The sequence below is a fragment of the Micromesistius poutassou genome, assembly GCF_964030765.1.
Source record: "Micromesistius poutassou genome assembly, chromosome: 18".
NCBI classification, from domain to species: Eukaryota; Metazoa; Chordata; class Actinopteri; order Gadiformes; family Gadidae; genus Micromesistius; species Micromesistius poutassou.
In genome coordinates, this window is record NC_140288.1 from 2,250,562 (window position 1) to 2,263,061 (window position 12,500).

The 12,500-nt window shown below is 42.1% G+C and overlaps 1 protein-coding gene across 1 annotated transcript in view; it reads right to left on the reverse strand.

Annotated features, from left to right (window-relative positions):
• The window catches only part of astn2 (astrotactin 2), a gene marked incomplete at both ends in the record, with an annotated part of 226,615 nt that overhangs the window by 139,021 nt on the left and 75,094 nt on the right, over positions 1-12,500 (reverse strand).

The following is a 12,500-nucleotide window of genomic DNA, read 5'->3' on the forward strand; positions in this document are numbered from 1 at the left end:
GGGGAGTGGAGATTATGACAGAAATTTGATGCAAAAGAGAGAGAGAGAACCAGCAGAGGGAAAGAGCTAGGCAGAGCAAGCTAGAGAGGGAGAGAGCTAGGGGAGAGAGGGAGAAAGAGGTAAAGATAAAAAGCTAGGGGAAATATACAGAGGGAAAGCTAGGGAAGATAGAGAGAGAGAGAAAGCGAAGAGTCAGAGGAAAGTGTGTGTGTGTGCGAGAGAGAGAGAGAGAGAGAGAGAGAGAGAGAGAGAGAGAGAGAGAGAGAGAGAGAGAGAGAGAGAGAGAGAGAGAGAGAGAGAGAGAGCACTAGGGAAGATAAAGAACGCAGAGAGCAGAGGGCACTGAAGCATCCTGGGTAAGAGGAAAGCATGTTTGAGGAAAAATGATAGCGAGAGCGAGGGTAGTGGACAGAGATAAATTGCATAATGGAAGAGAGCGAGGGACGAGAGGAGGATAGGAGAAGATCAGAACACGTGAATAGAGGAGAGGAGAAAGGGAGAGAGGAACGCAGGGGACCAGCACCATGTCAGACTCCAAACAGGCACGGTGAAATCCCTAAATGTTTGCAAGCTGAGAATGAGACGGTACAAACAAGAGGGAGCACCATTTGAAGAGTAAAGGATATGACTCTTCAAAAAGCATTGGTGATAACAAAGTTGAATACCAATTGTCAGTCATTTCATATTGTACATTTATGAACAGCTGGGGGTTAGGACGTCTTGCTCAAGAATGACTACAGATAGACTGGACAGTGGGGTATCAAACCCAGGACCTTCAGGTTGGTCAAGAAAACAAGAAAGAGACTAGACGACCCTCTTTCATCAACTTAGAAAAATTGAGGAATCAATAGCAAACACTGTAACCTTGGAAAAACCCCAGCTTCAGATCTCAGCACAAAGTAACTTAAGTAGAACGTGGCAACAGAGACCGCCGGAGCAGCTGCCGATTCATACGTATTCCTGTTGCCAAGTGTTTCTTCCGTTAAATTATAAAAAGCACATCAACAACACACCACAGCAGGTGCCCTGTATGGCCTAGTTCCTGCACTCCCCCCCCCCCCCCCATCCAGAGGGGAAGATTACTGTTGAAGCGTCAAGGAGACGATTGTACTTCATCCCTCTCCCTCCGTCGACGGTGCTCCAGTCTAGGAAACACCCTTTGCTCTTTGCATGATTCCCTTGGCCCAATCCATTTCTTGTCATTTTTTGGGGGGGGCATTTGAGAGCTTGCAAAGTGCCATTCTGATTCAGAGCAGTTGAACTGTTTTCATATTCTCCAGGAAGGGACTGCCACTTCTGGTATACTTCCACCCAGTACAAGTCGCCCGCTGTTTGTGAATAAGTAAGACTTTGAGTGCTATGTATAGCGTGGCGGCCGCCGTTGTGTCGCCAAGCAGGAATGAAATATGGATAGTCTTTTACGGCGCACTGCGATCACAACGAAACGTCCCCTCGGCCACTGCTCTGCAGGCGGAGAGTGCCACTAAAAGCGTCAGTTTCTGCCACATACTGAGCCGGGTGATTCCAATGAACCAGCATGTGAAGCCAGAATGTGTGACTAGTTTGAAAGCTGTTCAATATATAGCATATAGCGCCTAAAGTTTGAAAGTTTTATCGTAAGTGACATACAGTGAACCCTTAGCTGTTATTAGTGTTTAGTATTAATCACAACATTGCCCCCGGATAGGGTTAAGGGCATCTTGCTTAAGGATGCCTACAGGCAGACTGCAAACTTTGAACAATAAATCAGAACATTAAGTAGAGTCCGTACTTGTGTGAAGGTTTAGAAGGGATTGCTAGAAGATCGTGTCATGTACAGGGGCATTCATTTTCCATACAGTGTTAATAGTAAGTGGTACTGTTAAAATAAATGGGATAGCTTTCTAGCAATGTCCTCTGTAGCCTAGTTTGGTCTACCGCCAGGAAGGAGGTGCAAGCTAAGCACTAAGGCAGTGATTCCCAACCTTGGGGTCCGGACCATAATCGGGGTCCCCAGATATGCATATTGGGCCGCGGAAGATTGCTGACATAAGCTTTGGATATTTAATGGTCTATTTCAGGAAGCCATTTTTCTTTTCTCATAGATGTCCAGTATGTGCAAACGGACTGCCTAATGATTCAAAGCCACAAGCAAACTCACTTTAGTGTGTAGCAGAGCGACGGGATTATGTCCACCGGGACAGTGATAGTACCGGCAGATGTTTAGTGAGTATCACTATCAGTGGTAGCAGATGCTATTAAGTTAAAGGTGGGGTCCACACGTTTTCAGATCTAGAAATCTATTCAATTGTTTTAGATAAAACAGAAACTTGTATGATGACTTTCAAAATTGTCCTGTGTGTGTTTATTTTTATTTTTTCAGATAATCAGTACAACTTAAGTGGTGGGTAATTATTATGATGGCACACAGGCGACAAAGCAGTTAGGTCACTCCTCACTGAGAAGGCACGAGGGAGTAGTATTCAAAGTACGAGCAGTAACTGCTCTGCAGAACGCAGGCTTTAAAAAGCACAACTGGATTGCCTCTGTTTTAATGAAAAACTAATTACACAACCATTCATCCAGATCACATAATCAGTAAGAATTAGTGTAATGTGCCTTTCTATTGCAGTGATATACTGCACCTATATAAGGATATAATGTTGTCATGACTAGTCCATTTACTACCAGTGGACAGGTTTATTTCCTTTAAGTTACACTTGCAAATCGCTTCCACTGTCTATGGCTCTCTCTCGCCCTGTGTGTGTGTGTGTGTGTGTGTGTGTGGTGTGTGTGTGTGTGTGTGTGTGTGTGTGTGTGTGTGCGTTTGACTGCCACTTCAAAGAAACCCAAGTCTGACTTTGAAAAGGTCAGGAACCCAACGGAACACACACACACACACATTTATATGTTCATACACACACGAGCAACATGCTGATCTGAGCGACTGTGAAAGGCCACCCGATTAAAGAATGTTGGCCAACCTTGGACCAACATTCTATCACTTCCTGCGCAGCATGTTGATATGCTTCTTTGACGTAACGGAAAAAAAAAAACAGGGCAGAAAATTGCAATAAAATGTCAGGAAATACAATTGAAATAAAAAGCCTGCGGCTACGGTTAGAGTAGGTCACAGGTATGAATACATAAACTGATTGTGAGATCCTGACGAGGGTTCGTCGTCAGGTGAAGCAATGCTAAATTAAACTGCTTATATTTCAGTGAACACAGGGTGCAAAACGAATGCTAAATGAAGTTGAACCCAACAATGGCATGCCAACTGGTAGAAAGAATCTGATTCGGATTAATACATTTTAAACATCAAACATGCAATTTAAGACAGTTCAGACAGAGGTAAGACACTGAGCTAATCGCCAGAAGGTCCTGCGGTTAAGACCATTCCAAAAATATACGACAAACATTTGTGATTAAGACATTTAAAATAGTACATTTTCACATTCTGATCCTTGTACTAGTCCATACGGCCAGTGTTGACGTTCCCTGATGTAACGTTCCCTGATCAATCGTATGTTAATCTTCCCTCCCATATGGCATACAAATGGTTATTTGTTTTGCGGCTCCAATCATTGTCTCTTTCTAATAGAAATGTCTGCGGTTAAGCCTTTGCTCTTGGAAGTTGATGGGTTGTTTACTCTGAGTGTAAATATCTGCATCTTTGCCTGGTCGGGCTTTCATACAAAACATGCTAAATGCACGTCTAGCCTGTTCAAAGGACGTTTTCTACAGCCATATGCAAATGCAATAATAATGGTGGTACCATTTGTCTTCCTAAGAAATATTTTGATGAATAAATATAGTTTGTTAGAAGCTAAACAATTTCCCAAGACACCAAACGAGCAGAATAGGGATTTAGAAGAACAGTTTCCATTTCATGAAATAATATTCAGATTTCGGTTGAGGCTTGCATATCTAACAAGGACATATGGATTTTATACAAATTATTTTCCTTAATTGCTTTAATAAGGGCTACACTAAATTATTGCTGTGCATTGTTTTCTTTGTTAGCTCTTTGCTGACGCTTGATGTTGTTGTTGTTGTTGTTGTTGTAGTTTACATTACAATGCAAACACGGATGACGCCGAAGGCATAACATGTATCCCACTGAGAGGCAATTATGAACACGCAAAGAAACGCAACATCTCTTCCTGAATCTACTCTCTACACATGAATTACCATTTTCATGCTATGAAAAAAAGAAAAGTTGTGGTTATGAATTGTGAAGAGGAAAGAAATCAATATATGTATAATGCTGAATGTACACGCGCACACATGCACACATTGTGCACTGAGAGTAAAGGTAACAAAGTAACAAACATAAATAAATAATACATTTAAAAAAACATGCATTACAATACATATTCCATGCAATAATGTGATCAAAACTCCTGTTCTTAAGCAATGTGAAAAACCTGTTTACCACGTCCAGGCTCTCTCTGCGTGTTTGCATGTCGCGAGTGGAGCACTCCGAGGCCCCCGATCCAGCCCCTTATTTGAGCATAATGACACAACGCCATGCCACACAACTCTAATGTGACACCACTGATGAAAAATGCCTGCCAACCTGGCATAGTGAAAGCAGCCGGGGGCAATGTTGTGATTAATACCAAACCTGGGTTGTCATCTTCCCCCAGTGATAAATCGCTGGGACTTAATTACAAACACTTTTTTGTGGGTTTCGCACCGCACACACACAGACATACGGTTAACTATCCCAACTCGCAGAACTGGCAAATGCCATCGACAAGCTTACAAAACAGGCAGCCTGGTGTTCCTGGTGTAGGAGTAGTTGCTAGAGGGGTTAGACTCCCAGACAAAAGGTATGGAGTTTGATATTCAATGGCAATAATCTTCCTGTAGGTATCCTTGACCAAGATGCCAAACCCAACCCCTCCCTGCTTTAAAATAACCTGCATCTGAATTCACTGAAAGATGCTTATGGGTTAAAGCGTTTGCTGAATTACCTACTTAATTGTAATAGTCAGTATTAACTAGTGAACTAGTGAAGTGTCTAATCATATGATTAATGAACCATTGGTACATACTCAGAATTTGATTTCTGTTCAGCATGTGTGTGCCCTTGTTGGGTTCAAAAGCCCACCCTGCCATGATACCACCAGGTGTGCTGTCGATTAAGACATCACAAGTGGGCGTGTCCACCGAGATAGATAGATCTGCCGACCAATTGGTGCCGTCCATCAGGTTGGCCGCTATGTTGATCTAGCCCTCTATCAACACATAATGGGCGGACACACCCACTTGGGAAGATTGTCACTATAGGGTAGATTGTCTAGATTGACCCGTGAGCTGTCGGGTCAATTGTTAGTCAGTGAGAACAACAGCACCGCTGTGCAGGCAGTGGAGGAACTGAGCTGCTGGTGCGCTGGTCCTAACAATGTCCATGGCCATCTGCACAATGACATCACAAAGGGGCTCCCTTAAGGGGTTTTGGAACACAATCGTTCTAACACTGATGTCATCGCATGATGTCATCTCCAACAATAGGCCTATTCTTCAGACGATATTTCAATTTGTATTTATGCTAAGGCTCCACCATCCCCCGTGTCGCGTGTGCATTTGTCCGGGCTCCCAGGAAGCAAGGCAGCGGTACCGGGTTTGATACCTCATGTCCACGCACTAAACGGGAATTTATAGTCGCGGTGACGATGTGCCGTTCCTGAAGCACACAGACCGTCCGCGCACCGCCGTGGCATTTATAGTCACCGCTCCACCGTAACCCTGTGGTAGACTGCATCAAGTGCACACTCTGCTTTAGGGGCTATGCATTCCCCGAGGTGCACGAACCGCAGCAGTGAAGCCATATGAACAGTGCATGAGGGCCGTGATAACGTCGTGTTTGGTTCACGCCAGCTTGCTCATGCACTGTATGCACTTTTTTTTCCCATGCTACCTCACTGTCACTTTAAGCATGCACTGGAGAATGGATGTGAATGGATGTGTGTGTGTGTGTGTGTGTGAGGATGTGGGGATGTGGGAGGGTAGAGGAGGGTAGTCTGTGAATAGCTGGACATTGTATTGTTTTATATTCTTTTTAGAACTATTTTTATTTATAAAGCATCAAGAGGACTGCCATCCAATGTCGTTGTATCCTGTGCAATGACAAAAAAAAAAATTATGCACACTATGCACACACGTGGCGACTCTAAATGAGGTTTAGCTTGTCGGCATCCTCAAGACGGACGCCTGGTCTCGAGCCTCACTTTAATGGCACGTGGCATTCACTGTGAGACACTTTGCCCTGAAAGCGGCTGCTAAATTACTAAATAATTGCAGTTAATAAATGTACCGGTGGCCCACATTAAGCACGAGTGGTCTCTAGTCTATGCTTTGCATGCAATAACTCTGTTGATAGAAAACCTGTAGATTGGAGTCTGCGATTTAAGTGGGAGCATATTGTGGGCTTAATCAAGTGTGACAGGGTAAAATGAAGGCAGAAAAACATCCTTATTTACATTATCTTTGGGCTTGGTTCAGACGAGACAGGACAATTCATAGAGTGAATTTCACTGGGCACAGCCAACGTCCCTGGTGTGCGTTGTGCTGCGTCTAGTAAGCACTTTACAGTCACTAATGAGATTATTCTGCACAGAGAAACTAGGAGTCATGCAGTGGGCTTTCTAGTCGGCCAGTCAATGAGGCTAGGTTAGGGTAAAAATATTGTAATACAACGCCGTGGTATAATCTGATTGAACACAGCACTTTAACGAGTAAGAGAAAGCCCCCTCAGCCGAACATTTGAGAGGTTCACGGTGGGGTTTCGTAAATCAATCGATGCATAGACGTAAGGAGAATGCACGTTAACTCAAAACCATCTTCATCTTTTTAGTCAGTTAATCCACTGCGAGTAATGGTGTGTATCACTCAATGGGGTTTGGGTTCTGAGTCCACCATCAGTTCATTCGACCTCATTAGTCCGCTCTATGCTAACCACTGATGGGCCTGGTGATTGTACTTCAATTTGCGCAGGTTCGAATGCGTCATTGTGTGATTGTGTAAAATATGAGTGCTGCCCTTACAATAATGAATGTGATTGGATGCCTTATGTTCTGGCTGGGGAAGGAACAAACTAAACTGCATTTCCTGCAGAAGATGCGGTGAGTGCTGTGGTGCAAAGTGAGGTTGAAAATACGTTTTAATAAAGCCATCTGGCTTAAGACGTGAAGAAATGTGGAATGGCTTGAATCAACTGAAAAGATTTGAACAGAGTTCAAAAGTCTAAACGGAGTAAACAATGTAAAAAAAAATCAAAAAGTTGGAAACAAATGTAATTAACAGCTAAAATTCTAAAGTTTCAATACATTTTAGATAAAATATAGAATAGCTGAGCTGATAAAGTTTGAAATGGTAGAATCAAGTTAGTGTAACAGTTAAGTAAGCGTCAGAGAAGAAGTGTGTGTGTGTGTGTGTGTGTGTGTGTCTGCTCATCAGTTATTGTAGTAACTTGGAAAAGTGTGTTATTGACGTTATCCTTCACATCTCGGTCATTGAGATAAGCTCTGAGTAGGATAATGGACTCTGTGGAGTCTTAGCTTTCATATGACATATCGTTTGTGTGGATAGCATGACGTGAAGAATATCGTTTTTAAGCACATTAGCAGACACACCCGGAGATCTATGAAGAACCTAGCCTCTAGCCATGTAAACGGGGGTCACCACACACAAACACCCGATGCTTAAGTAGATTTCCAATCTGTGAGTAATTGGAGCACAGAAATACCGTGACAGTCTAAACTTTACATTATGTTTCAAGGTAAATATTGACGTTGTAAGGCTCTGCGACGAGCAAACTGGTTAGCTTTTGTGATATCCATCTTGGGCTAGAGCAGGTGACATCGCCATACTCTAGCAGAGCTCAACGGAAGTCAATCAAAGCCAACTGTGAATATACAAAGTGGGTTTAAAAACAAAAACTGTTGAATCTTAAAAAAGTATAAATGGTATTGAATCAATTTGATGACTATGAAGAACAAAAAGCGATGTGTTAAAATGTTTTAACAAAAGTTTAAAGGTTACAAATTTACAGAGTTGTGTAGTCTGAAGAAGTTGTCTTCCCTTCCCTTCCCTTCTTCAACTTTAAAAAATAAAAGTTGATGATTTTTATCTTTTAGTTAGAAAGGTAAGAGCGGTCGATTCCAATTAAGGCTGAACATTTTAAAATTTCAATGAAGTCTCTAGCTAAAAACACGTAGACCTAGGAGGAGTTGAGTGCCAAAGTATTGGTAAGAATATTAAAGAATAAAGCCTTAGGAGAACAATAGTTGAGCGCTGCACTCACCTAAATATTTGATGAAGCAATTGCCTTTATTGAAACACCTTGGTGAATCAAAGCCAGGAGGGTAGAGTCATTTTATGCTGAGTTGATTTATTATAAATTAATTGAATGAAAAAAGTTAGAACAGGAATAGAGAGCACAAGACTACAGGAGGAAAGAAACACAAGCAACACGTCAAGAACTTTGACAGATCCCAATGCAACAAACATGAAACAAAATAAAGATAAAGTAAAACTAAATCCAAAATCCGAATGCTGTGCTCCATAGCCTCACCAAAGTTGACTGTAAGGGCTGTATCGGCTACCGCAGACAATCACATTTCTTTGTGGAAATGGACACTAGTCGTTTGGTTAAATAAATTTAAGGTATATTCTGTTTCTTGTTAAAGGAAAATTTAACTACTAGCAACATGCCAAGGCCATTGGCAAAAAACAACTAAGCAACATTTTACAGGGTATACAAAAAATGGAAATAAGTTAATGTTGGCAGAGCTAGACCTGACATGGCAAATGAGCGTGCACTATAGAGTCAATTAATGGACTAAAGTGCACCCCAGCACACTAAACTAGACATTCCACTTCTGTTAAGTAAGAGTTATAACATGTAGAGGTAAAGCAGAAACCCAATTCCCGACGGTGAGAAATGTAGCATGGGAGTCATTAAAATGTGTGGGATTAATGTGTGATCGTGAGTGGGAAAATATAATGAGGAACTTAACACCATGTATCCTAAACGCAGATGTCAATACTTTACACCGCTGTGGAAATTTGAAGCAGAGTGAAAGGTTGGTGCTAAGCAGGTGTGGGTTGGAGAGAAAGCAGCTCAGTAGGTGGGTTGGCTGCTAAATTGCAAGATTTCCTTTAGTATCATAGCCAAGAACAGTTAGGATATTTTCCTGTATCAAACGGCCAAATTAGGAGTGTTTCAGAAGAGGAAAATGGGGAGAGGAAAATGTAGAAGTAATTCTTGAGCTACAATTATTTGTAAAACATATTGTTTTGTGGGAATTTTTGGCACTTCAAATTAAACAACAACAACAAACCCTGATTAAATCCCAAGGAATATCCGAATCAGTACCTTATTATTATTCTTAGAACCATATGTATAAGTATTTGGGGAGGTATGTGCTGGTTTCTGAACGTTAAAAGAGCCGTTCCTTCCAATTAAAAAACCTCTGATGCCAGTGGTTTATTATTTGGAAGCATAACTCACAAATCTGTTGTCAACCCAACCCACAGCATCAACCCATATTGTACAGAACACTACACATTACACACACATATATATATAGATATATATAGATATATATATGACAGAATAAAAGTGGCTGGCTTATAGTTGAACAACTTGCATCAGCATTCCTTCTGGATAAGTGAGCAATTGTTCATACATTTGAAAACATTAGTTTAACACCAAGGTATGATGGAAATTCTGACTCCGATACAGATTATGTTGACAGATTAAGAACCTATACAGTGTTTCTCAACTGGTCGGTCGCAACCTAAAAGTGGATCCCGGATTTGTTTAAAATGGGTCGCAGGGTCCAAAAAAAAAAAAATATATATATATTTTTACTGCTACAATTTTCTTTGATTACTTGTACTTCTTCCATTTTTTTTATTGCTTGAGTACTGTAGTGTGCTTTGAAAGCAGGGTTGAAAATATTTGCTTATTTATGTTTCAAAAAGGTCATGATGACATTGTCTATTCTTGGTTACTAGCCCATTTTGGATAAATACATTTGCTTGGTTTGAATTGAATAAAAGTGGGTCGGGACATAATGACCATCGGAAAATATGGGTCCCAAGGTCAGACCAGTTGAGAACCACTTGTATAAAAATATACAACTGGCAACGAAATGAATATCGGAAACAATTACAATTTCAAGTTTGGCTTGGGTAAACAAAAGGTTTGAGAGTCATTTAAAGCAAAGGTTATCATCTTTTCCCACTAGTCAACATAGTATTTTTAATATATCAGAGATAAACAGATGTAAAATGTATGCGTTTCTGACCTGACCAATCTCTAATGAAAACAAACATTCTTTATCTGCTACACTAAAATAATGTTGTGGATTAGATTATACATCTAGAGTTGAAAAAAGAGCAGTATCTCCCAGCAGGCATAAACTATGTTACTATGTTGGTCGCGTGTTCCATTCTCAAAGCAAATCATGTCCATAAAAGGCTGGCTATTATAAAGGCACCAATAGTCTAGCACTCCATAAAACATGCTGCATAAACACATTCTGCTTGATTTAACATGTTATCCACACCAATGGAAATTCCATGGGGGTCATTAATATATTCTGGTGTTATGAAATCTAATGTAGCAACTTAAAATGCAGCTTAGTTTAAATCGCTGCCTAAGGCTTAGTCTTTTTTTTATCCTCTCCAGAAACTGTTTGTCAGGGTGAGCATGAAGAGGGATTATAACGGACATTGAGAACATCATTGTGTCAGTCCAAAGGCATCAACGCGAACAAGCACCTTGAGTGTGTGTTCAACACAATGGGGGAACCTGTTCTGTGATCAACAAGTCACCCTTTAGTCATTTAACTGTGGTGCAAAGAAACGGGTAGTCCTTGCTGGTGCTATTTTTGTAGATGCACGGTGTCATAAGTGTGCGCACGTAGTGGTTGTGCGTCCTGCTCCAGGATGCCAGCAGGTGGGCGGCAGACGGCGGGCTTCTGACACAGAGTACGTCAGCTGGGAGTGCTCTCTGTCCCGATACCATATGCCACTGATATAGTTGGTTAAAAAAAAAAGGGACTGTCTGCGAAATTGTTAAGAAAATACCCCGTGCTGTGGCGTTTCATTCTCCAACTTCTTTTGCTTTTTAACAGTTTGTGAAAAAAATCTTTATGGTTAGCATTGACCATGAAGATAATCAAGTATTGATCTGGGTCCCAGCAGTAATGCACATTACTGCTGCGACTCAGAGGATGCACTGAAGACCACCCTGCACACTGCACAAGGCGAGTTTCAGTAGAGGAATCCACAATGCCACATATTATCATCAGTGTCGTGTCTCATATTTAGCATCTGTTGTCTAAGAAGTAAAGAGTAGCAAGCAGGAGTCCAAATGAGGCATACGTTTACCGGTGGTTCTATTAACCCTAGGCATGACCTCTCTGGGGAGTGGAGTGCAGGATGTGAGGAACGAAGGGAGAAAAACGCTGCGATGAATAGTTGTCTAACTGCTGGTAGCATGATTGCACATCAAGACCCTGGAAGGATTTAAGTGTGCAGTGTGCGGTTCAACTGGAGAGAGACCGAGAGAGAGAGAGCGAGAGAGAGAGAGCAGTAGAGCAAGAGAGAGAGAATGAGAGAGCAAGAGAGAAAAGACACTGCAACAGAGTGCGGAGGCAGCACAAGAGAAAGATAGAGAGAGAGAGAGAGAGAGAGAGAGAGAGAGAGAGAGAGAGAGAGAGAGAGAGAGAGAGAGAGAGAGGTATATTGAAAGGGTGCGAGGGGGGGTTATTCCTGCATTCTCGGAACTCATCATCACGCGGTCTCGGGCATACGGCGGTGATTTTCCCAGGCCATGATTTACGATGCTCCAGCATCCCCTCCTCTTCTAAGCCATGGGGCGTCCCCACTAAATAACTAAATTGACAGCCCTCATTTGTTTGGTTTGCTCGGTGTGCTATATGGAGGAGGGCCTGGCACCCCCCCTCTGTGCAAACCTGGGGGGGGCCACTGGGGCCGGCATGCCTGGGGATAGCACCATTGAGCAGAGCTGAATGAGGGTCATCTGTCAGCGGAGACACTCAGGTACAGAATGGCCGGTGGTGTTCAGGGGGAAGGTGAGGGACAAGTGGCTTTTTGGGGGAACATTTGGGACCTGGAGATATGACTGAATTGTATTGAAATGGAGGAGCTCTTTGTGTGTGCAGAGTGTGCGTGTGTAGTGTGTGTGTGTAGTGTGTGTAGTGTGTGTGTGTGTGTGTGTGTGTGTGTAATAATACTCAGGCTCACATAGATGGATTGTGAGCCTGAGTTATTTGTGTTTTGTCGTGGGGATATCAGTATAGTCGTTTTTCAAATAAAAAGGTCTCAAAGATAAACATATATCTACAAACATGCTGCAGAAATTCTGGACACGATATATATAAAACGGCTTTCCAGGTTTCAAAGTGGACTAAAGATTTATCGCACGTTGGCCAAAAGCTCACGTCAACCTCCTCCGCATTATTCAACCCAAACCA